Here is a 27,071-nt window from a genome sequence, read left to right on the forward strand (position 1 = left end):
TGCCAAAATGGTATCTTCTGTGGTTACTCTAAAAATTATCTGGGGAGAACAGAAAAGATGAACATTTTTCTATGGAAATATTAGCACAAAATAGGCCACAAACAGGAGACAGTGAAGGATAAGATTTACAGTCATGGTACATTATGCATGATATTCAGTGTCTCGCCCTTAGAGTGGTGAGGAATGAGAATCATTATTTCTCTCGTCAGGTTGTTTGAGAAAATCAGTACGTAGGGCCAGAATTGTCATGTGACAGTTTCTTCATAGAGAGTATTTGCTTTTTCTGGATTTTCATTAGCATATATGTACAATACATAATAAATATTAATTCATTGTGGATATATATATATATATATATATATATATATATATATATATAATGCATCTTGCTCCTTTTTCCTCTTCTCCCTCTGTCTTTCTTCAATGTCAGACTCCTTTCCCATCTCCACAAAGTCTATCTCCCTATTTTTTATCTATCTTTTACTTTCCTCTTTATCATACTTTGAGGTTCTCTTATAAGTTAAACCATTAAATAGATAACCTACGTCTTAAATATTTCCCTCAACATTATGGCTTCAAGGCGCATCCACTTTCCTACAGTTGACTCAAATTTATCCTTCTTTGTGGCTGAGTAGTACTCCCTTGTGGATATACCATTCATCTGTTGGTGACCATAGAGATAACTTACAAGAGTTAGCTATCATGAGTTGTACTGCTATAAAAATAGACATGCATGTGTCACTGTAATATGATGACTTTAATTCTTTTAGGAAGATATCCAGAAGAGGTATAACTGGGTTCAATGGAACATTTATTTTTAGCTTCTAGAAGAATCTTCACACTGCTTTCCATAGTGGCTGTACTAGTTTATACCTCCCATCAACAATGTAGGAGAGTTCCTTTTCCCCCCCACAACATCACCAACATCTGTTCTATTTATTGAGTTTTTGATGATAGTCATTCTTTCTGGAGTAATGTGGAATCTCAGTATTGTTTTGATTTGCATTTTTCTAATGATCAAAGATGTTAAATATTTTTCATGTGCTTAGTGCTTCTCCCTAAGCCAACACACAAAGCCAGAGAAATGTAATGTAGAGATGGGCTTAAGCCATTCTACCTTACCATAGAAAGTGGGTAGAATTAGCTTCTCAAAATATAGAGGGCTTTAAAGGAAAGAGGAAAAGGCAACACAGATGTGGCATAGAAAACAATTACTTGTTTAAATAATTTAATTTCCTTCCATTTAGTTTTTCTGCAATATTTGCATTAATTCACATTATGATTTCATGGAGACAGAAGAATATAGCAAGGAATAAGCAACAATAAAAGCTTGCTTTAGTCTTCTCATGTCTAAGGGTTTTAAATGCTTTACATATCCTAATTCATGCATTAACAAATGTTTAAGCTAGTTAGCCAAGGGTGAAGTCAGCCTGTGGATCCTACTCAGCATGGTATGGCACCTGTATGCCTAACTCCTCTACTAGACTGCCTCTCAACAAACGTGCTTTTAAATCCCTCCTCTATGCCACAAAGAGAGCCACTGAGCCTGGTTCTATGGGTTCTTCAACTCAAAAGTGCTCAGCAAATAGCACCTGATGAATGAAGGACTAATAATTAAATGAATGGCACAGGAAAGAAGTGTTCCTAAATTTCTTTTCCATTCAAACAATGTTTAAAATCTGAAACCCAATGACGAGAGACAAAGCACCAGGCTTTTAACCCCTAGAATAATTAGAAAATTTTCTCCAATCACATCCCACTCAGCTTCCAAACCTTAATAACATCTCTAGATTATAAAGCCAGAGATGATCAAGGACTTCGTCCTCAATGCCGCTGGAAATCTGTCAACACCATCAGTCAGCTGTTTAACACTGAGAAAATCAATTAATCTTTTCATGTCTCAGTTTCCTCCTCTTTGAAGTAAAGATTCAACCAACCTATCTAAAGAACAGCATGTGCCCCCACAAAATTACTCCTACACTTCTAGCATTATCTCACTCTTTCCCCCTCAAACAAAAGCTTGTGATTTTACTTGGAACTTGTGTTTACTGAATCTGTCATCACTGATCTAGCGTCCTACTAAATACAAATTAAAAAGGAACCTAACCGGTTAACCACAGAATGAGTAACACAGAGAGAACCTTGAAATCACTCTGCCAGCTTTAGCTGGTTAATCCTTGCAACATCTCCTTGGAGTCAAGCTAAGCAGTTTTCAAAGGTCAGATCTCATTGAAAGTCTGCCTTATTTTATTAAAGTCATAGAAAAACTCAGAGTTCATGGATTATCCTGTCTCTTGCGCTTCTCCCTCCTTCTAATTTCTGTCTCACAGCCATTGTGCCTTGGAGGTTACAGATGAGCTAACATATTTCTTTTATCTCCTTATGTATAGAAAATTACAATTACAAACTATAAATCCTGCTAATATTAGAAACTGTATCAGTACTAAATTGCGATACTGTGTGTGCTCACATAGAAATTATTGATGTCCTCAGGCATCTCATAGCACTTTCAATTTCATGAATTTATAAATCCAGAAGAAATATATTTTAGGCATACAGATTTGTTCGGTATCACTTATAAATTCTGAACCTCCATAAATGAAGGCCAGTAACTTCTATTTTAACCTGATTATCTAAACCACTTTTCCATGTTTCTCAGTTGAAAAAGAAAATGCCTGTGAGACACATTATTTTGGTTTGGTCATTCTCATTAACATTAGACAGGAGAAATTCCAATATATAGATCAAGGTAAAAGGGTTATTTGGCAATAAACTGAATGTATTGCTACCTTGGTCACTAAAAGAGAAAATAGAATGTATAATGCCGGAAACAGACACTTCAATGTAAGATGCCTCATTCGCTGATGAAAGTCTGTCAATTTACAGATATTTATAGAAACTCAAATATTTCACCTTGTACCCTATAGAAAGTATCATAGATTTTCTGTAAAACTTTCTAAACTATACATAACAAATTAGAAAGAAAAAAAATGAAGGATGAGTAAACCTTCAGAAATAAAATGTACACTGTCATTTTCCTTGAGTAATGGTATTGAATCTGCTCCAAGGCTGTCCTATTTTCCTAAATTGGCACTTGAGAAGAAGGCAGCAAGTATAATTTGCCCCTCCAATTCTCAGTGAAGGCTCCCTTTCACATCATGCCCCCCCCTTTTCTGCATCATCCTCTTGCTGTTTTCAATTATACGGTTCTTAAATATCCATCCCAAGACCAAACTGATAGGTGATGAATAGTGGTTAAAGGTGATATAGTCCCAGTTCATTAATTTCTTGTCAGGCTGTAAGCTCCCAAAATACAATGTAAGAAGTAATAAAGTACTAGAAAAAAAATCTGAAGTTTTTTCTCTCTCCTCTAAAATTCTATGCTGTCAGTTAATGAGAGAATCCACACTCAAGTGCAAGATAGTAGATATGCACTATGGTAAAGTTGTTAAGAGCATAGGCTTTGGAGACAGATGCTCTGTGTCAAGTTAATTAATCTTTTTGTGTCTTAGATTTTCTACCTTTCTTCATTGTGTATTTATCAAAATTAAGTAACATGATACATATAAAATATTTAGAATTAATCTAGGACCAGAATGGATGCCATGTAGACATTACTCATTATTATTTCATCTGAGATTTAAATCCCCTTTCATAATCATTAATCATATACAGTAGTTGACATTTTCTCCCAGGAAGAGGGAACCTGTTACCTCCCAAGGTGACCTATCTCACCTTCTGACTATTGGAATGTTGATCTTTCTATAATGAACCCAAATGTGTTTTCTTTAACATTCCTATTCACTAGTCTGAGGTCCGTTTTGAAGCTAGAAAGAAACTTTTAATTGATATTTGAATACAGTCTTTCCTCCTTATTTTCTCTAAGCTACATATCTTCCATTCCCAGAATCACGCACAAATAGCATGGATGAATATTTAATAACTAGTTATTATTTATTCTTAAAGAGTGGTATCCAGAGAGATAGGTCAGAAAGTAGGGCTAGCACTTCCCTCATTGCAGAGGGAAATTAAAGGTGTGTCAGTCTGAGAGTTTGTTAGCATGTCCATATCCTTAAGTAAAGCTCAAGTCAATGTTATGTGACTACTACTAAGTTGTGTCATCAATCCTTTCTAGCTCATGAGATTTTGTTTTCCTGTTTATTGTCATTTGTCATTGTCATTTGTTTGTTTGCTTATTTGTAGGATTGCGATAGGAAGAGAAGCAGTAACCAGACAGCATTATAATTATACCAATTAAATTTTATGTTGGCATCAATTACTTGAATTTGTCAAGACATTTTTGAATTTTGGTTTTATCAACATTTGTTTCATTATATATCATTGTGTCCCATTTTTTGATAGCCAAAAATATGTAACTGTTATATAATTAAGACAGAGTACTGGGAAATCCACAATCTTATTTTTATTCCTCTTCTCAAAAATAATAGGCTTAAAGTACTTCTTAATCTATGCCTTACAAATTCGTTTTTCAAGTATAGGTACTGTCTCAGTTACTTTTCTCTCATTACTAAGACAAAATACATGACACTCAAAGTGAAGGAAGGAAGGGTTTATTTAGCTTACAGTTGTTGGAGTTTTCAGTCCATAATCAGCTGACTCCAAGGCACAGTGGTACATGGCAGAGGGCAACAGTTCACGGTGGCAGAAAACAGTTCATGTATCAAGAGCAAAAGGGAAGGAGCATGCAAAGAAGAGTCTTTCAGTCCCTTATATTATAGGTGTTCCACCCTCCCTTGAGTGTAGCACTTATATCCATAATCCCAGCACTGGACAATGAGTCATTCACAAACTCTAGAAGCCCATCTCCATGACTGCATGAGGATTTGGGAGGACACCCAAACTCAAAATGATAACAGATACAAGGAGTATTAAAATGACATCTATCATCAAAACTATTTTTAAAACCCTCTATAATATTAACAATTGAATTTCTAAGAAAATGTTTACTTATAAAAGTATGGAAACAAGCAAAAGACCTTATTTGAGAGAAATTAAATTCATTGAGAATACATAAAAGGGTATAAGTTAACTTTTTAATCCTTGATCTTTTTGTTTGTTCACTTCCTGAGTATCAAGGCATCTCATCACATGTAGCTCTGCTCCTGAGAACTGCCTCTCTGCCCACACACCACCTTGTATGTATTTCTACTTTCATTTAGTCACTGAGCAGAATAAAATGTTGTTTGCATGTGTCTCTTCCTTAAGATCATGAGCTTTTGAAAAACAAGCAGAGCATTTCAGTAATCCCTGTACTCAACAAAGAACCTAACACATAATAGGTTTTAAATGTTTATTAAACAAACAATTGAGTAAACATACCAACTACATGTCCCTACTGATATAACACCAATCATAAACTTAGATTACAGTTGAAAAATCATGAGGAGTAAATACATTTTCCCTACCCTGCCTTCCTTTTTACTTCTACCATCCAGTCACTATAACAAGAAATTCCATTTAATTCTAAGATTAAGACCAAAAAATGCAAATATCCCCTTTAAAGAAGAAATACTTCAGCATAAATTTGTGTGAAGCTGAAAATCAGTAATATCAGTACTCTCCAAAAGGCACAGTTCATAGAGGTTGAGGAAGTAGAAAAAAAGTATTCTCACCACCCCTGCAGGTCCCAGTCCTGAATTTATAATAGGATCTCACAGTTTAGGTCAACCATGTGCTGGCCATGGACCAACAAAATCTTTAGCATTACCCCACTAGCAAGGAGAATCTAGACAGTTTTGCTGTACCCACCAGCCTGGAGCATGGATACAACCTGCAGGTACCTGCATTGATCATCTGAACTAAGCTGCTCAAACAACCACCCCATGCAACCAAACCGCTGATACAGTTTCTTGGTCACAAGTAGCTGAATCTCCCTCCTACGAAAAGAAGTATGTTCCTGAGTCCCAGTTAACAATGAAGAGACCTGACTTTCTTGCCCCCACTTTCCCCAGAAGACAGTGCTATAAAGGTTTTTCTTAGGAGGGTTTTCCACCCAGGCCTGTACCAAGAACCCTGCTGTCTCGGGACAGTACTGTCCTCATTCTTTGATTAGCTAACTCCTTAACCATTTATGTCTGCCTGAATGGTAATCTGCCTTCTGCCCGTTAGCACACTTGGTTGACATCTCTGCTCCCCCCACCACACTGATCACTTATGCTAAACTGTGACAATCCTGGCTTGGTGACTGTTTTTGCCTTCCTTTTGTCTAGTGATTTCTGTATTTCCATCAGCTCAGGCCCCATAATTTATGACTTTGAGGAAAAAAAAAATATGGAGTGGGGGCAGTGAACAGGAAAAGAAGCCAGGAGAGACAAAAAGATTTTTTAAAATGAAATCCATTTGCCTCCCATTCTTTACCTACAGTGTAAGCTGGTCAGTGGCATTTGTTTTAAATTCTATGTACTCAGACAGAATTTCCCAAAAAGTACTTTAACTTCTCTGCTGTGTTTTCAGGAGCCTCTCTCAAGCAGTGCCACACCAGACTGAGGCCAGTACCCTCAGGAATAGCTAAACCTTGACCGGCTTGGGGGTCTGCCAAGCTTCACTGCCAAGGGAAATATGAGGAAGATGGGAACAGAAAAATCAAAGAAAGCAGAATTTCTCAGTTAAGGCCTGGGTGCTTCTTTTTTAAAAAGAAAACCCTGATAATTCAAAAATGTAAACTGTTAAGTAAATTTTCCTTTTGCCAGTAGTTATCTCACTTTTTTGCTATGTTGCTTAGTTTTTCTATGTTTGCAGCATTAAAAAAGTTTTATTTTTCCATTTAACATTTGTTATTTCATCAGTAAGACAGTTACAAACACATGGGCTTAAAAGCAATTTAATAATTGTAAACCTGATGAGTAAAAGAAACATTTTTATTCACAAGCTTATTCAGCATATTATTTTTATAGAATAATTCTAAGTCACACTATCCTATATTTATTTAAGATATAATTTAAAAGAGAGCAATGTTTCAAAATAGAAAAAAAATTGCACTAAACAATCAGAGTTAGAAATTCTAGTCCTTTTAATCACTAGAACTTTAGATGAGGCCTCCTCGTCCTTCTCATCTGGATCATGCAGGAGTTGAACAAGGAGATCACTCAATTGCTTCACTCCTTTTCCAGTTAAACTCGATACACCAAAATCATAATACAAAAAAAAAAATTGGACGCAAGCGGCTCAGATTGTAATCTGAGCATTGCTTTTAACTTTCTTTGTGACCTTGAGCATTTACCCTCTCCTATTTCCTCATCTGTAATAAAAAAGGAAATGGAACAGAGGGTGTCCACAGACATTTCTAGCTTTAACATTTTATAACAAAGAAAAATGTCCGTGGTGCACATGCTGCATTCTATTTGCATTTAAAACTTGATGTTTTGCCCTACGTAGCCTGAAAGAAATACACATATTTGTAAAGCAGCTTCTCCATGTGCTAGAACACACACTCATCTTCATGAACAGTGAGCCTTAGTTCTCAAAGCAGAAATGCTGTCTTAAGAGCCTTCTTTGCATTACTCCTCTTCTAAGCACCTGAGATCAGGCACCAGAATCCAGCAAAAACTTTATTTTTATTAAACATCAGCCAAATGACTTCTGTAAGCCATGAAATAAGGACTGTTCCCAAACTTGGACTTTGCCTGCTGTTTATCAATATAGTGCTTAGGGCAAAAGTGACTAAAAAATCATTTAGCAAACCAATTTACTTTTAAATTGCCTTACGTGAAAATATGATTCATCTAAAAATATTTTTGTGTTTTTAATTTCTAGGTTTTTGTTAAAATGCCTTAACTAATCAGGTTAAAGTATTTTTACTTCAAAAGGAAGTCAGGGTTACAGTCATGGGTGGTTTACAGAACATTTTCTGGTAGTTTTTGCTTCATTTCAATATCTTGCCAACGATTGGCTGATGATAGCTACAAATAAGGAAGTCTCAAGACAGGGGATTTCTCAGTGGAAGTTCCCAGTTCAACACAAGGGAGAGCTCAGGACTGTCTGGGCAGCATTGGCAAAGGCCGTACAACATTTCCAGAAAATGTAACAGCCTTCATCTCTGAAAGAGAAGCAATCTGTGAAGGAAGACTTGACACCTGGAAAAGAGGTAATCAAATTTTATTAGTTTCTGTTGATTCCCAGTCTCTCAAGGTGGTCTGAATGTGTTAAGTATTACAGATTTGTTCCATTCCTGCATTTACTATTTTGATAGAATCCAAAAATGACTTTGTGTTCACTGTCATAATTTGACCTTAAAAAAAGCCAAAAATCCATCTTTTTATTTTCTTGTTAAATCTGAAAATAAAATTTAATAATTCTAATAGGAATGAGTTTATAAAGTTTATGTCTGTACCATAAGCCTTTTCCAATGAGTGAGTTCTGCAACAAGATGTAAGATGGATTGCTATTTTCCTTATGTTAAATTGTATACATCTTACCATGTTGAAAAGTAAATTAATACTGTATATGTCCATGTTTTTTGGTTTTATTTTTAAAAACCAATTCTGACTGATTCAATATTCCTATTCAAACATTAACTCAAGTTTAGTACTTTTCTACCTCATAAAAAACATATAACAATGAATATTTCACTTCATTAAAGTATTAACTTTATACACAACTCTGATATTCACATTTTATAATATTTAAATTTATAGAATTATAATAATCTAGTCTTTTTCTATTATTACTGACCCTTTTATTTTCACAATCAAAAATTAATGTTAATTTTTTTAGTATTTTCTTACAAATAATCCTAGGAACATTAATCGTTCAGAAAGATGAAACAAAACCCATTATCAGGATTGTTATATTAATAGATATCATTTATTGAGAGCCTGCTGAAGGAAAATGATCACAGGATCTTCCAACTCTTGGATTCCAGAGCCTGGAAAGCTTTAAAGATACGTTTATGTTGCTTCTCGTTCTAGAGTTTTCTACTATTACTGTCTTACCTTCTTACAATACTAAAAACAGTATTTGGAGTTGTCTTACTTGAGCTGCAATATTATAGAGAAAAAGATGTTGACTTCACCAATGCCACAGAATAACCACATCATTCCTAGAAGCTCTCTCCTTTCTCTCTCGCCCACCCTCGTGTCATTACTCCCTTCAGCAGACACTTCCACGTGTCAAGTTGGACACCTTAGTTTGCCTCTAATGGAAAATAGAATGTTAGTTTTGGTCCAGTCTTCCTGAGATTTCTGCCCACCACCAACTGGAGCCCTAGAGCAATGTCCAGCTATTAGTCTTAAACATTTCTGATCATGAAAAAGATGATTAACTGGACGATTTAAAATAAATCAGTTTAATTCCCCTGAAATAAATTTCCGTTGAAATTTCATGAAGCTTATTCACTAACTTGAGTGAAATGATGATCTTTTATAATATAGAACCTTTCTGTCTGTGAACATTCCATGTCTTTGCATGCATTAGGGCTATAATAAACATAGTTTCTTTATTTATTGTAAAATGTGTTCTAATATACTTTATTTTGTCTTCTTGTCTGTAGAGTAGGGTGTTATCTTGATATGCTACTCTTTCTACTCTATTTTCTAACCAATTACTGCTAGCCTCTCCATTTCATAGTTCGATTTTTCATCAAGCTATTTCATTGGTCTCTTATTTTTCTAAATTATTTTGAGTAATTCACTTGTGATGAATTTCCCAGATGGAAAATATATAAATGTGTATCCTCCCTTCTTCGCCTCAATACACTGACCAGAATTACTTAATAATAATGGAAAAGAGCTGTGAATCTCGTCTAGCTCCTAACCTCAGTGAGAATTTCCCTAGTGGTTAACATTTTTAAAAATGACGTCAACTGTTAGTTTCAGGTACACTTACCATAAAAAAAACTACCAAATATTCTAGTTTACTAAAAGTCTATTTAAGAGGGGAAAAAAGCCTTCATTTTAAACTATATTCACTATCTTTGGATATCATTATAGACAACTGTGTGGTTTCTCTGTTTTAGAAAAAATAGTGTTCTACTGTGACAGAACACAGTAACATTTTTTAAAATTGTGTTATCAAAAATCACCCATTAACATGGTTTATAATTATAATGTGATTTTATATGTAAATATGAGTCAAAGCTGATTCATCATATATATAATTTGTATTAAGAAAGTGTGCACCAAGGACTGGCCTGTAACTTAGAAGCCAAGTGCTGATCTGGCATGTGTGAGGCCCTGGATTCAATCCCTAACACCAAAAAAAGAGAAAAAAAAAAGCATGCTGGAAAACAAATGTTTTAATCTATAAAAGCTTTTGAATTTGTAGTCACAAGTGAAATTAATATTTTTCTTTTCTGGAAATTTATTGTTGATGGGCTTACTTATTAAAGGTAGACTAGCTTCAGGTAGTGATATTATAAAAATGCCCAAATCTTCCATGTTCTAAAATAAAATTTAATAATGTTATCTTCCCTTGAAATCTCCAAGAAGCAAATTTGTAACTCCTCTTGACCTTGGTACCCAGTTCTGGAAGTAATTCTTTAAAAGGCTTATCAATCTGTTCAAGTTTTATGATATTTTTTCATACAATTGAATTATTTTTTGCTTGAAGATCATTCTTTCCATCAAGTTCATCCAATATATTGGCATACACAGGACTGGCTTATACATAGATCATTTCCATAAGTATATGAAGAATCTTTTTTATTACCCATCTTGCCCATTCCTTTCTCCCTCTCCCCTGCCTCTTCTCTGCCTCCTTCATCTTCTCTCCCTCTTCCTTTCTCTCTCCTGACCAAATGTGTCAGAGTTGATGACTTATATGCATCACTTGTATTATTAACTTTTTTCTCTTTTTTAAAATAGTTTTGCTTTTAACTTTATGAAAATTTATTATCATTTTAGACTACTTCACTTTGCTCAGTTGCTGATCAAATCCTTAGTTTATTTTTAATTCTTTCTTATTTTACAATGGAAATACTTAAAGCTAAGAAAATTTTAGTGTCATTTCTTATAACTTTTGTCACTTTCACATTATTATTATTATTATTCACAGTTTGGGCTGGAAGGATGAGGCAGTTTTGTTCTGTTTTGTTTTGGCTTTGGTGCTGAGTGTTGAACTCGGGGATTGACAGAGACTATGTGTGCTCTCACTGAATTGTACCCTCAACCTGTTTCACGCATTTTAATTGTAATTTTAGTTTTCTCTTTGATCAAAAGTTATTAAGGACAGTAAAGTTTCTTCATTTATCTTTCAGTTAGTAGCATTTATTTTTAAAGAGTTGTAGATTTAGATAAAAATGAAGCAAACACTACAAAGAGTTCCTATGTTATTCTGCTTACCCCATTACTTACAGTGTCCCTCCTTGTTAATAACTGCATTTTTATGGTAAATTTGTTATAATTATTTCAAAGCTTTTGTTTTTATTGATTCTTTTATTTTTCTATTCTTTTATTTCAGTTTTTATTAGTTCTTCCCTACTGCTAGCTTTAGATTTAGTTTGCCCTTGTTTTTAATTCTTGAGGGTTGAAGTTAGATTACTGAGTTCAGATCTTTTTATCAATGTAAATGTTTACTATTATTAACCTCCCTCTGAGTGCTGCTTTCACTGCATTCCATCTCGGTGTGTTGCAATTTTGTCTTTATTTATCTCTTAACTGAATCTCAATTTCTTTTGATGTTTCTTCTTTGACCCTTGGTTTGCTAAGAATGTGACCTAATTTTGTGTACATTTATGAATTTTATAGTTATCCTTGTGCTATTAATTCTAGCTTCATTCTATTCTGCATGATTTTGATTTTTTAAAATTATCTTAAAATGTTTAAATTTGCCAGTGTCAGACTAAAAATAGCAACTTAAAGTTTCAATAACAACATAGGTGAGTTCCCTTTAAAAAATGCTTCCAAAATTCAACCCCTTACCTTCTTCTCAGGAGAAACAGTACATTAACACAATTTTTAAACCTAATTTTGAGGTTAAAATGGAAAATCAAACCCAGGCACAATAGTTGTATAGGATATTCCTTCCTCAGCATCAGGCCCAGAAGTGATATTTTACACTTAAATGGCATTTTATTGCAACAGATGGTTCAACTAGTCCTGCAGATCTGATGACCATTCAGTATCCATCTGAATACCTTCTTGCTTGTATTGAAGATGTGTTGTTACAGTTGCCATTTCCCTTGACTACCTTTGGAGTGTAAGACAGTGTCTTCCTATAGGATCATGCTTCAAGCTGCCTGACTTAGTAGCTGAATGGGAAAACAATTATTTTTATCAAGTTTTCAAATGTATTGGCACACGTTATCTTGTACTTTTTATCATCTCTATAACTATCTGGATTACCCTTTTTTATCACTCATTTTTCCCATCATGTCCATTTATGATCATATCAGTACTGCAGGTGTTCATCTTCTCTATGAGTAGCCTCTTTATTGACTGATTAAATTGCACTTGCAAATTTTGTATCCTGGTCAATTTCTCCTTTATTAGAAAATTCCTCTTTACATTCTTACACTGCTTTTTACTCCTCATTTCTTCTACTGTTGTCTTCTTGTGTGTTTTATTTCCTCTACAGTATACCATTTTATTCCCTTCTCATTTTTATGAGTATTTTAAATATATATATATATATTTTTTTTTTTCCTTAGTGGCTACCACAGGAATCAAAATTTAAAATAATATAATTTGAATTGATATCAATTTAATTTCAATAACTATTATGGTTTAGATATAGAGTGTCCCCCACATGTCTCTTATGTGTTTAGAGATGGGACGTTTGGTAGGTGATTGAATCATGGGGGTGCTATAGCTGACTTGCTGCTAGGAGGTATGACCTGATTGGGGGCAGGTCACTGGGGACACTGGAAGGTGTCTTCTTGTCCCCGGCTCCTCCCTTCTTGCTCTGCTTCCTGGGCACTGTGGGATAAACAGCTTTCTTCTGGCCAAGGCCTTCTTCCATGCCATTTCTGCCTTTTAACCAGCCATCTATGGACTGTAACTGAAAGCCAAAACAAACCTCTCTTTCTTTAAATTGTGGATGACAGCTAGTGTGTCTCATCAGCAAGAATGTGACTAAGACAGGAACATGCAAAAACTCTAAATACACACAGCTTCATCCCTTCCTTATGTGTTGTCACAAGTTATCATTTTATGTTATATTCACATTAACATAGATTTATAATTATTATTTAAGAATTTGTTTTTTTAAATCACGTAGGAAATAAAAATAAATTACAAACTGAAGATAAATCATCCAGGTATTTACATTTGTCTTTATAATTGCCATACTAAGGTTCATTATTTCTTTTTTCTTTTTCTTTTCTTTTTTTAAAATTTTATTTAAGGAGAAAAAGAAAAAAAAACAGAAAAAGGGTACAAGTAATACAGAATTTCAAAAAAATGAACAGTAGGAAATTACTAGTAAATAGATTCCATATTGTCATCTTAGGAATAGTTGTTCAAGTTACAAAATTAAAGCATACAAATTGGACATTCAAACAGTGAGACTGCAAACAGCTCTGTTCAATGATCCAACAAAAACTCAGTAATATGGTTATCTGTCTTATACACTTAAATATACATGCAGTTATATTCTTTAGAGCACTTTCTTTTCCTCTCTTTTTTACAATAACAATTACACATTTTGGGTTTTATTACTCCCATAGTTCTTATTACTTTTTTTTTTGAAGAGAATAAAACCAAATGTGACATAACAAAACAGAGTCAGTCAAATCAAAAAGATGGACATAGTACATGATGTAAAAACAGAATACAAGGTGATCAACAAAGGTTACCATAATGCCTCTTGCTATCTTAAAAAGAATTGCCTACTTCATCAGTTACAATAAACTTGAACAAAACAGTACAGAACAAAACCACTAAAACTGAAACATTGGAGACATTACAGGAATTCAAAAGAAGATAATAGTCAAACCAGAATGGTCATCATAGTGAATCTTATTGTCTTCAAAGTAGTTGCCTATACCCTTAAACTTGATACTATCAAGCAAAACAGTTCAGAGTAAAATCAGTCAAAACAAGATGGTGAAAGCAATACAGGGCTTCAAATCAAGTTAATAGGAAATCAAAGTGGGTTACTATAATATATCCTGCTATTTTTTTAATTTATTCTTCCCCTTAATTAAAAAAAAATAAATAATTTTTAAAAAGGCTGAAATAAAAGGACATAACAAAACAACAGCACAGGTCAGAACATAACAATTTAAGCAACATGGTGTTTTACCACAAGATATCCCAACATAACAAGTAGTTACCATAGCGTCTCTTTCCTTGAAAATTTTTAGTATAATTTCGTATACTGTAGCATCAAACCTATCAAGACAATGTAAAACCATTCAAGAGAATGACAGTATTACATGGTACTTAGAAACAACTAACAGGGGCTGGGGATTTAGTTCAGTGGCGTAAGCGCCTGCCTTGCAAACAGGCAGTCATGAGTTTGATCCCCGGTACCGAAAAAAAGACAAAAAAAACTAACAGAAAATGAACAATGTTTTCTATATTATTTTCTTGTCTATAAAAGTTTTTGTTTATACTATCACATATAATAAAATACAACATGTTAAGATGGATGGAAACAGAAGAACAAAAGCTTGATGGGACTTCAAAACAAGATGATATTAAATCAGCACTGGCTATTATAATGTCTTGTTTTTTCCAAAATAGCTGTTCATACCATCACAGACAATAAAATCAAACAGCCCAGAATAAAACCATTACAATTAATGAATGAAAACATTATAAGGCTTCAAAGCAATATAATGGGGAACCATAATTACCACATACTTTTATGTATTGTTATCATTTCTTACATTAGGGAAACATGTGGGTTTGATTTATTTCACTTATGAGCATGGTCTCAAGCTGTGCCCATTTATTTATAAGTATCTCAATGTGATCATTCTTTATAGCTGAGTAGTATTCCATTGTATAAAAATACCACAACTTTTTTTATCTGTTCCTCAGTTGATGGACACTTGGGTTGTTTCCAAGATCTGGCTATTACAAATTGTGCTGCTATAAACATGGGTGTTGCTTTCAGTTTTTCTGGGAATATGCCTAGAAGTGGAATAGCTGGAACAAATGGGACTTCCAATGCCAGCTTTTTGAGGAATCTCCAGACTGACTTCCACAATGGTTGCACCAGTCTACACTCCCACCAACAGTGCAGGAGAGTTTGTTTTTCCCCACAGCCACTCCAGCATTTGTTGTTGGTGGTTTTCTTGATCCTGGCCATTCTTTCAGGAGTGAGATGGAATCTCAGTGTGGTTTTATTTGCATTTCTCTAATGAGTAATGATGATGAACATTTTTTCATGTATCTATTTGCCATTTGTATTTCTTCATCTGAGAATTGTGAAGGTTCTTTATTTCTTCATATGGCTTCAAACTATTAACTAGTAGCCCTTTTTCAACTTGAAAGACTCCTTTTGTCATTCTCTTGGCAAGTCTAATAACAGACTCCATTTAGCTCTTATTTAATAACCAAATGGTCTAATTTCACCTTCACTTTTGAAGGCTACTTTTATAAAGAGTAGAAATTTTTATTTTCACTTTTTCTTTAGAATTTTAAATAGAGGTGTCAGTCCACTGTCTTCTGGCCTCCATGGTTTCAAAACAAAATTGAAATTAATCTTACTGAGAATCTATTGTGCATAATATGTTACTTTGTTCTCAATACTTTTCAAGATTTTGTATTTGCCTCTTGACAGATTGTAATCTTTCTCAACATGGATCTTGTTGGGTTTATTTTATTTGGGGTTTGTTGAGTTCCTTGAATATAGATTAAGCCTCTTATCAAATTGCAAAGTTTTCAGCTATTTTTTCTTTAAATATTTTTTCTGCTTCTTTTCACTCAGTTTTTCAAAAGTTCCATAACATATGTTGATGTTTGACAGTGTTTCATGAGGCCCTTGAATTACACTTACTTTTTGTCATTTCTTTTCTTTCTACTCCTCCAACCAAGCAATTCTAATTGTCCTATCATAATACTCTCTGCTTTTTCTTCTGCCTGCTCCAAAGCTTTTCAATTTCTCCAATGAATTTTCTTTGTTATTATATGATTCAGCTCCAGAATTTCTAATTTTATTACTTATATCTCTTTTGTTCTACACATCATTTTGTGTACACATCATTTTTCTGATTTCCTTTTGTTCTTGATTGTCATACTCAATTAAATTAAAAATCAACCATATATAGAACTATCTAGTAGGTTTTAGAAATATTTTATGTTAGCCAGTGTTGTTTGAATCCTTCCTGTAAGTTAAGTCCTGTTTATGTATTATTTCATTGCCCAAATACAACCTCCGAAACAAGTTTTATGATTCCCAGCATTTTATAGATAAAGAAACAGAGGCACAGTGTTAACCTAGTTTGGTCAGTTTAGTAAATGGCAATACTAATGAATAAGGCAGTTTTACTGCTGAAATCTTATTCATGACCCGTATAACTTAGCCTCCCTCAGCTTAAATTTGCCCTTGTGAAAGCAATGACCACTACTTCATGATTGCACATTTTTAACAGCCATTCTCACTTCAAAAATATCCAAGTATGCATCTTGGAATTTCAAGTGTCATAAATAAGAAAGAACAGGTTAAAATAAGAGTCCATACCTGAGTCTGCAGTTGTAATCTGGAATGGAAATCAAGTGAGACCTTGCATAGAATAAGACTTTTCTGAAGAGTCCTTAACAGGTAGGTAAAATGTAAGAAAAAACATATTCAAAGGAGAGAAAATATTAGCAAAAATAGAAAAGGATAGAAGATGGAGCATTTGAAGTTTTGAAAGAAGTTAAAATTATGAGTAAAAGGCAGGATTTAATTTTAACAATGTAGAAAGAAATCTTATTTAAGGCATATTGTTTAGTTTTATAGTGAGCTGATGGGAAGGCATTGCATGATTTTAAGTGATACAGGAATATAACATTAAAATTTGACAAGAGAGTGTAACTACAGTTAGGAGGCCAAGATGCTATGAATTGATGGTGATTTGAATGAGTAGTGGCAATGGAAACAGAGTGACACAGAGGACAGATTGTGACAGTGGGGACAGAGTAAAATATTACAGAGGAGCACTCACATGATTTCCCTGGTTGACAGGTTAATTAAACGGTGGAAATTACAGTTTTATACCTTTATTACAGAGGCAGTATTTTACTTTCTTTTTCTAAAAAGTTCTAGTATAGGGGCTGGGGATTTAGCTCAGCAGCATAAGCGCCTGCCTTGCAAGCAGGCAGTCGTGAGTTCGATCCCTGGTACCGAAAAAGACAAAAAAAAAAAAAAAAAAGTTTTAGTACTACTTATAATTATCTGTACATTAAAAACTAAATAAATCTCCAATTATCATAGTGAAAGATTATATTACTTTTTATTTCTATGTGTACAGAGTATGGGAAAATTAATATATTAATAAAACACTTTTATGTCCTGCCATGTCTCACCTACCACTTGATATTTTGTTGCTATAGTTAGGAAGTTTAGGCCACATTATCTTTCTTAAATTATGTATTAAATAATTACTTACACCATACACCTTGAAGGTGGCATAAGGAGACTTAAAAAGACAATGAAAAAATATAATAAAAACTTGTTACATTACCTTTAAGCATTTAGATTTATTAATTTTTTATCTAATTCCTTTAGTGTCATAAACTATATACATCACAATTATTAAACATTTTTAAGTATGCTGTGCATTGGCATTATGTAATTTCCTAATGTTATGGAACCATCATTACTATGCCAGTTTCAGAATGTTTCATTATCCTAAACCGAAACTCTGTACTCATCAAGCAATAATTCTCCTTCCTCTTTTCCCAAGCCCATGACAACTTCTATTTTCTGTCTCCATAAATTTGCTTATTCTAGATACTTCATAAAAATGAAATCATAAAATATTTGTCCTTTTGTGCCTGGAATATTTCAATTATGATGATGTTTTCAAGATTTCTCCACATTGTATCTTAAATCAGGATTTTGTTCCATTTTAAGGCTGTTTAATATTTCCTTATACTAATTCATCACATTTGTTTATCCATTTAACTGTTGATGATCATTTGAGTTGTTTCTACCTTCTGGCTTTTGTGAATAATGCCAGCATGAACATTGTTGTTAATGTATTTCTTTGAAGCACTGTTTTCAGTTCTTTGGAGTATATTCCTAAAGGGCAATCAGTAGATCATACAGTAATTCTGTTTAACTTTTTGTGAGACCACTTAACCTTCTCTTCCAAAGCCATATTATTTTACATGTTTACCGAAATACAGAAGAATTCTATCTCTGTACATCTTTCCCAAGACTTACTGTTCTGTTTATGTTAATTTTTAAAAATAGCCCAGTTAATGGAAGTGAAATGATATCTTATTACACTTATAATTTGCATTTTTCATAATAATTTATATTGGGTATCATTTTATGTGCTTTTTGCTCATTTGTGTATCTTCTGTGAAGAGATGTCTAAGTATTTGTCCATTTTAAAACTGGGTTTGTTTTTTATTGTTGAATTTTACATATTCTGGATATTAATCTTTTACAAAATGTTTTTTCATATATTTGCTCCTATTTTGAGTAATTATTTACTCTGATATCCCTTGATGCACATCTTTTTAATTTTTTTTTTCTTTTTATCGGTACCAGGAATTGAACTCATGACTACCTGCTTGCAAGGCAGGTGCTTATGCCGCTGAGCTAAATCCCCAGCCCCTCATGTTTTTAATTTTAATGAAATCTAGTTTAAACATGGGCGTGGTGGCTCATGCCTGTAATTCTTGCACTTGGGAGGCAGAGGCAGAAGGATTGTCCTGAGTTTGAGGCCAGCCTGGGCCACCTAGTGATTTCAAGGCCAGCCTGCACTACCAAGCAAGACCCAGTCTCAAAAAAAAGAAAGAAAAGAAAAGAAACCTAGTTTATCTATTATTCTTCAGTTTTCAGTAATACTAATGTTTATTTATTGATGTATATTTGTAGCTTTTGTAGAAAGTATCTTGTTAGAAGAGTGTAAGTTCAGCATTGTGCAGTGTTGACATTTGTCTCCTCATGGGGTTATTCTCAGTGTGTTCAATACATTGTCACTCATGTCCCCATAGGTGGATTTTTAGATCAAATTATTGAAGTTTTATTTTACATAACATATATTGTAGAACAAATGACCGCTGAAATGTCTTGCACAGGCAATTCAAGGGAAGATAAGATTAATAATGGAAGCTACAAGTAAAAATAGGAGCAATACAGAGCAACTCCCTGTGTTGTGGGAGTGCTTCTCCGGTGTGGAACCCTTCCATCCTGCCATGGTGGGGACTGTGCTTCTACTTAGCTCACTATTATTATTATCCAACTCTAAATATTTATTTGTATTCATTTCAATATTGGTGACCCTTGCAGATGTTTCCTTTTGGTTTTTGATGGACTTTCTCATTAGAACCTTGAGGCCAAACCGAAATCCAAAGTAATAATTTAACTCCAGAACTGTGCTTCAACCAGGTCACTCATTTTCATACTTCTCTGACTCTCTCATTCTTTAGTGACAATAAATCTGATTCTTGGCTTTGTTGAATTTTATGAGTTTTAAAAATTTATGATCTTTCCATTTTTCTTCAGTCTTTGGCCTCATGTAATTCTGGATCCCATTCCCCACCACTCTAATTTCTCTCTTTAACAACAGTCAAATTTTTCTGACCCCTTTTTTGTACTAGTGCCACAGTTTTTCCATGTTCAAACCTTGACCCTATTAAATAATTAGGTTCTTATAAACAGAGGCACTTGCTCACTCAGGACCAAATTTAAAAAAGTGCTTTTTACAGCATAAAACATAAACATCTGCCTATGTCTTTGGGGAACCTTACTACATCTCTGATATCTTATGAATCTGTGACAATGTCCAACCTGAAAAATGAGGTATTTGGACTTGTAGTTTCTACTCAGGAATATAGGTAGCTAGATGGAACACCATCCCCATCCCTTAAACAAAAATACAGCTATGAAAATTGCAAGTTTGAGCCCAACAAACAACAGATTTCAAAGCAATTCTCTACATGAAAGCTAGGCACAGCACTGCATCTGTGGAATAAATAGGATGGAAGCATTTGTTTATGTAGGATGCATGCAGTCAGACACTAGTAAGAAGAATTTACCTGTGACAGATATGAATTAGTGGAGACAAGGTGGGCTAGTATCAGGGCATAGAGCCCCAAAGGGGCTGGAAGTTATGGAAATTCACACTCTTGCAGATTTTTTCTCCATATACCATAGCAGGTGCTCGCAAAAGAAGATTGGTAAGAATTCTGAGAATGTGTCCTCCAAGTGCAGTCCTCAAGGATGGGAAGAACTGTTGCCATGAAAGAGACAGAAAATTGTATCAGACCATTTTCCTGATTTCTCCTGAAGAACAAAAATCTTTATATGGAGGAGAAATGGAGAGAAGTTTTGACAAACACAAATATCTTAGTGAAAACCAAGTATAGCTGGGCACAGAATCAGAAAAGTTTTCTATTTCTGGGAAAGAGAAAGCATAGGTGCTGGTCTGAGACAGACACCTTGGAGCAGGGCATGGAAGCTAAGAAGTCCACATCCTGACCTGAGGGACTTGTTATCTACTTACATCTGAGGATTGAGAGACTCTTCCTCTAACCATCAAACCAAAAAGCATTGAGTAGTAACAAACATCAAAGTAAACCCAAGAAAATTTCCAGAGTATAAGACAGACCTCTGAGGATAATCACATTAGAAAGCAAAAAAGTAGAATAGAGCCATTATTAACATAAATTCTGATGTACCAGCCCCTACCTAAACCCAAGGTATTGCTAGGAAAATCTGCAGTAACCATAGCAACAAATTTAGAATCCCATACAATTTCTGAACAGATTAATTTGACTTTCTGCACAAAAGGTTTAGCAAAGGACAGGAATGTACATTTTCAGTCATATAAACATTACTGCTATTCAATATGATGTAGTACTTTAAGCCCCCACAAACATAATTGGATATTTGTCTTGCAAAGAAAAATAAGCAAAAATAATTCACTACCAAGAGCCAAAATAATCATCAGGCATATACTCACTAGATAGGACTTTGTATCTCTCTAGATGAGCGTATAAACTTATAATGATGAACATGATAAAAGATCTAAAGCAGAGTTTGACAAACTTCTTGTCTGAAGACCCAGACAGTAAATATTTTAGGTTTTGTAGGTCACATATGATTTCTTTTACAAATTATTCTTTTGTAGAAAAGTCTTAAGAAATCTTTATAAAAGTAAACACCACTGATCCAAAGGACACACAAAAAATAGGCTACTAGCTAGATCTTGTCCATATGCCATAGTTTGGTTATCTCTGTTCTAGTGGAAAAGGTGGACAACATGTTGAATCTGGTACTAATTTTGGTAGGAAAATATATACTATTAGAAAGAAGCAAATGGAAGTTACAGAAATTGTAAAAAGTAAGGTCACAGTAAGAGTTGAAGAAAGAATTAATGAATCTGATGTTAGGTCAATAAAACTGACAAGATTTAAAACACAAAAAGAAGAGTAAACATACTTAAACAAAACACAAATAAACAAAAATCAAGCCAGTGCAAAACTCCCTAGAACATTCAAGACATACAGGATAGCATCAGTCTAACTGAAATGCCAAAAACAGAAGAGGTAGAGAACCAGAGAAAAGAAATAATCAAAGAAATAATGGCCAGAAACTCCCCAAATTTCCTAACAAATATAAGACAGATTCAAGAAGCACACAAGACAACAAGCAATGTAAATACAGCAAATCAAACCCAAACAAACCTACAAAGCACAAACAAACAGAAAAACAAATGAAATCTAAACTCTGCACTTAGACTCAAACTCCTGAAAAAATGAAGCATCTTGCTCAATGAAGTACTGAGAAATTTGAGGGGAGAAGATGCAATATTTGTCCCAATTGGCTAGTGGAAAAGGAACAGACGACTTCTGATCATATATATATATATATATATATATATATATATAATCTTATAACTCAAAATTGCTTTAAAACTTCCCATTGTTTAATGTTTGATCATATTTTTTGTTTAACCCAATATATAAATTTCATTTTCCAATATTTATGTTATGTCTAAATTTCACCTACCCTGACTTTTTAATTATAATTCTTTCTTGAATAAGTGAAGTATATCTCCAGTTCTGGAAAATGGTGGTATAGTTTCTGAACTTTGAGATATCTTAGAATGTCATTGTTTTCCTTTGCCTATATAAATAAATAACTTAGGTGGGGTATAGACTTTTTGGGTCAAACATTTCCCAGCAACTGATGCTAATCTATGCAACTTCTGAAGTTTAATGTCAAAAGTGTCTTTCTTGTCAAGTAATTTACTTATTTTCACCTAGATTCTTAACAGAGGTTTTCATATTTCACATACAAGAAGCCATTTCTCTCCCTTTCAAGGTCTTGGCTCAGACTTCCGTGATGTATTTTCAGAGTATTTAGTAGTTAACTTTATTGCATGATTACAACACCTTTGTGTAGTAATCGTTTGCTGCTTGCATCTAGGTTACCATAATTGACACAATGTTCTTTTAAGATAGGACTATGTCTTGGCCCCCTCTATCCCTAACTTTGAGCACACTGTATTCACCAAACATTTGGTGAATAAGTTGACACAGCATTTAGTACTGAAATTTTATCAGGATATATCAAAGTATTTGGCTTCTGTTCTTTAATATATTTCAAAAGATCTTTTTATTTCTAACAAAGTTATTACCTTGGATCAAAGCATTATTTCATATCTTCTGACATATTTGGCTACATTTCTGTCCCATTTATCCTCATCTCTTGTTCAGGAAGAAGTTAAAACATGATCTTTCCACTATTTCACTTAATGGTTTTCACCTGTTTTTTCTCTTCACTCACATGTTGAGGTTTTTTTTACATCTTTATTCTAATCATTGATTTAATACTCTGAAGTATGGATTTCATCCTTATATCCAAATAATATTTTGATTATGCTATTGTATGTTGTATCCTTACAGCCTTAACTTACCCAACTTTGTATTTTTCTCTGCCTCTAAGTCCCTCTTTATCTTAATCTAATATCATGTCTCGTATTTCTTCTTCATACAAAATAAAGAACAGATTTATTTCATCTACTTTTACTTCTAGTAAACCATTTTCCAAATGTTCACATTCCTTATATTTCTAGGACTCTTCTTTATACAACATAATCTTTTCAAAAAGATACTTTGTCTTGTATTTTCCCATTCCAAGTCTAATGTGACCCTTATTAATTGGAATATGTGGATTCTTGGTACTTCTTTTTATTATCTATGTGATTCCTAATATTTCCTTAGCATAGATATTAAGCTGGAAGACAAATAGACATATATATTTCACAAGTAACTTTTTGGCTTGAGACTGACATTTATCAACTTTGATATTTACAAACTTTGATAGGTGTTTGGGTGAGGTAAGATCCATACATTTACTGCCTTACTTTTATTGCTTGTTTCACTATGAAGAAGAGAATTCTTGGTTAATCAGAAACTGTATTGGTATTTCCTTGGTACAAATCATGGATGAAAAATTAAACCTCCAAGAAGAATCAAGCATATTCACATGCTTGCATCATATCTATCCACTCCTTGGGCTATTGCTGTTATTCTCCAAATGTAAATAGCTCCAGAACAGGTAATAAAAGTACAAATGTGGCATTGGAACAGCAGGTAATATATGATATAGTTACTGTGCAATTCAGTAGTAAGTATCATAAGCAGGTAGTTTTCTTAATACCTTTCAGTCACCAAGTTGGCTTGTCTTGAAACAAGAAGGTGTATGTTTATTTTAGCTGTACCATTCTTGAAACGGGTGCAAAATTCTACCAAATTCTGGTGCTAAGCTTCTTTCAACAGAGTTATAGCTATTCTTACAGTGTCTTTGTGTGAAGTAGAAAACAGTATTCTTTTGAGAAGACTCAAACTGAACGGAACAAGCTTTGGCAAGTAAGTATAGCCTGCTCAGCCACACATGGTGGCCCCAGTCATCTGCCCTGCCTTCTGTACCTCAAAGCATTATAAATGCTTGTATTTTTATGGTTTTTCATAGGCAATACGGGTGAGGAGTCTGATACACAACTGCTAGTCAATATGTCATCTTACACCAAAAGTCAGCCATACTCTATTAATAGTAATATCTTACATCAAAGATTTGACAGAGATCACACCTGGCATCCCAAATTGTGGCAAGTATTTATATTACATTAGCAAGTTATCTTATGCCTAAACTTATAGTCAGAACTTTCGATAAAATACTAAAATTTTTTAAATGGGTACCAAAATTTTTTTATTTAAATAAGCCTTTGATTCCCTGTTTTCTTCACATTTCACCTCAATATGAATGCCACATCACTGTCAATTGACCAAAGGTGCATATTAACATCAAGAAAAATTGGAGTAAATTTATGTCATTCTTTTAAAGGATTATTCCTCAAATAAATATCTAAACTCTATCCCTAACTTCATTAACTATACCACCTGTTAATTCTAAAATAATCATAATTACTATAGAAAAAGGAAGCTATGTTTTACCAAAACAATGCCATCCAGCATTTATTCATATCTGACACACACAGCCACTTCTCTTCAAGCTATAAAATCACAGGAATGAAAGGAGAAAAATAGAGTTAAGAAATTTGTATATTTATATTTTTCTGTCCTTACCAAAACTTTTATGAATATTTCAAAGCGCCTGCACATATAGCCTTAGATTCCATGTGTTATTAAATTCTACAGTTTTAATCAGAAAACTTCAAAGCAGCTTCTTTGATTCACTCAAAAGTAGTGCTGAATAAACTGTACATCATTCAAATCAAAAGTAACTGCTCTGCAACAGATATTGTCAAGAGAATACAAAGCAAGCCATATATCTAATAAACGCCCATTGTTTAATATATACAAAGAACACTTAAAACTCAACAGTCAGAAGGCAAACAACCAATTTAAAAAATGAGTCAAAAACATTTCTAGATACCTGCCCCAAAAGATACATAGATAACAAGCACATGAAAGGATATTCTACTCCATATGTCATCATGAAATTACAAATTAAAATGATTAGATACCATTACATACTCATTAGAGTGGCCAAACCCAGAACTTTGAGAAATCCAAATGCTGGCAAAGACTAGGAATAGTAGGAATTCTCATTCATTGCTAGTAGGAGTGTAAAATGGTATAGCCACTTTGAAAAACAGTTTGGCAGTTCCTTAAAAACTAAACATACCCTTACCATATAATCCAGCAATCTATTTATTTGTATTTTTTTTAATTTTATTTAAAAGGAAAAAGAGAAAAACACAAAACAAAACAAAGCAGTGTAAGGGTACTCGTAATACAGAACTACAAAAAAAAAAAAAAAAAGTAAGAAATCACCAGTTAATAGATTACATATTATCATCTTAGAAATAGTTGCTCTATTTATTTGTATTTACCTAACAAAACTACAAATTTACTTCCACACAAAATCAGCACAACAATAGTCACAGCAGCTTTCTTAATGGCAATGTTGATAATGGGGAAGGCTTACATGAGTAGGGACAGAGGCTTTAAAACTGATCTACAAAAAGGAATGTGTTTTCACTGCACTTTCATGTTGACATCAATTACTTAATCTACAGCAAGACTGTTTAATTGGCCCAAATGTTAGGTACAAAAAGTGTGTATTTAAAAAAAAAAAAAACCAACAACAACAGACCAATTGAATTGTATATTTTGCCTTTGGCTTTTAAAATTAAACCCAATGTTCAAGTCAACTAGGCAGGATATTCTACCTGGATTTTATGGGCCTGAAAACAATAATTGTAAACTTCAATAGGTTGGAAGTATAAGGAAAAATTGGAAAAGCCAGAACCCGATTCTCTTGCTCTAATAGAAAAAGATACCTCATAGGGGCTGGGGATTTAGCTCAGCGGCATAAGCGCCTGCCTTGCAAGCAGGCAGTCTTGAGTTCAATCCCTGGTACTGATAAAAAGGAAGAAGACCCCCCCCAAAAAAAGATATCTCTCATAGTTGTCTAAAATTTTTATCTCAGAGAATATCCAAGCGTAGCTAAGAAATGAAATAATAAGGATGTTTTAATTTGTGGCAAAATTTCTAATAAAAGTTTTAGTTTCATTTAGCAGCCATTCAACTTTAGCAAGTAACTCTTTTGAAAAGTATTATTAGTTGGGGGAAAAAATATCTGCGTAGGTAGTTTCTCAAACTGTAGACACTAAAGTTAAACCCTTAACACATTCACTTGAGGATCGGTTGAAAATACAGCTTCCTGGGCTTCACCATAGTTTCGTGGACTAGGAATCTCCAGGGTGGCGGAACTCCTGGTTAAGCTTCTCTTGTGATTCTTGTGTGCTGCACACAGGGTGATGTATGACCTGATCGCTTATTGTTTGGCCAAAATTCTACGCAAAATTCTCAAGTGAAGTTTAAAGCTGACTTCTGGGCCTCGGGGCCGCAGAGGTCCTCGCCGAGAGGCACCGCGGGTGCAGCGCGGCAGGACGGGGCGGGGCTGGGCGAGGCCGCTGGGGCGGGCGGGGCAGGGGCAGGGCCGGGCGTAGAGCGGAGCCTTGTGGGCGCGGCGCGCAGGCGCTGCCCTCTGAACTGGAACGGAAAGCGACTTCCGGTTGCAGTCACCCGGCCGGGCCGGCGACCTGTGGTGTGAGCTTGGCCGAGTCCCTGAGCTGTGAGTAAAAACTTCCTGAGCGAGTTGGCGCGTCTGAATCCGTCGAGCGCGACGACAGAAGACTAGTCTGTGTGGCCGAGAGGACACGCTGGCAGTTTGGGCGCCGCGGGGAGGAACGCCGAGGAGCAAGCGGCGGAGGCGGGCGGTCCGCCGACCCGGACCGGACGGTCGCAGTTCGCGAGGGGCCCGGAGGGGCTCTGTGGGCCGCGAGGCCGACCCAGCCTCCGCGGCCGGCTCTTCGAGGGCTGCGCCCGGCCCAGCTCCGCGGCGGCGGCTTTCGGCCGCCTGACTCCGGGGGCGGGAAGCAAGGGAGCGGGCGGTGTGGTGTCGGGCTGAGCCGTGGACCCCGTGAGGAGTGGCCCCGACTTCCTTGCGGGAGAGAGGCTGCAACCCTG

The 27,071-nt window shown here is 34.7% G+C and overlaps 1 protein-coding gene across 4 annotated transcripts in view; it reads left to right on the plus strand.

Annotated features, from left to right (window-relative positions):
• Positions 1–7,958: 7,958 nt before the first annotated feature.
• Positions 7,959–27,071, plus strand: part of Tank (TRAF family member associated NFKB activator) — a 98,075-nt gene continuing 78,962 nt past the window's right edge. For 3 of the 4 annotated variants that reach the window (XM_063259153.1, XM_063259155.1, XM_063259156.1), the window contains exon 1: positions 26,535–26,676. The gene's annotated coding sequence lies outside the window, so the exon portion shown is untranslated. Of the gene's footprint in view, positions 8,105–26,534; positions 26,677–27,071 lie in introns of those variants that run through there. The other variant, XM_063259154.1, reaches the window with a different exon arrangement.

This window comes from Cavia porcellus, unplaced genomic scaffold (genome assembly GCF_034190915.1).
Source record: "Cavia porcellus strain 051 isolate PalLab524CR breed Dunkin Hartley unplaced genomic scaffold, mCavPor4.1 scaffold_12, whole genome shotgun sequence".
Lineage (NCBI taxonomy): Eukaryota > Metazoa > Chordata > Mammalia > Rodentia > Caviidae > Cavia > Cavia porcellus.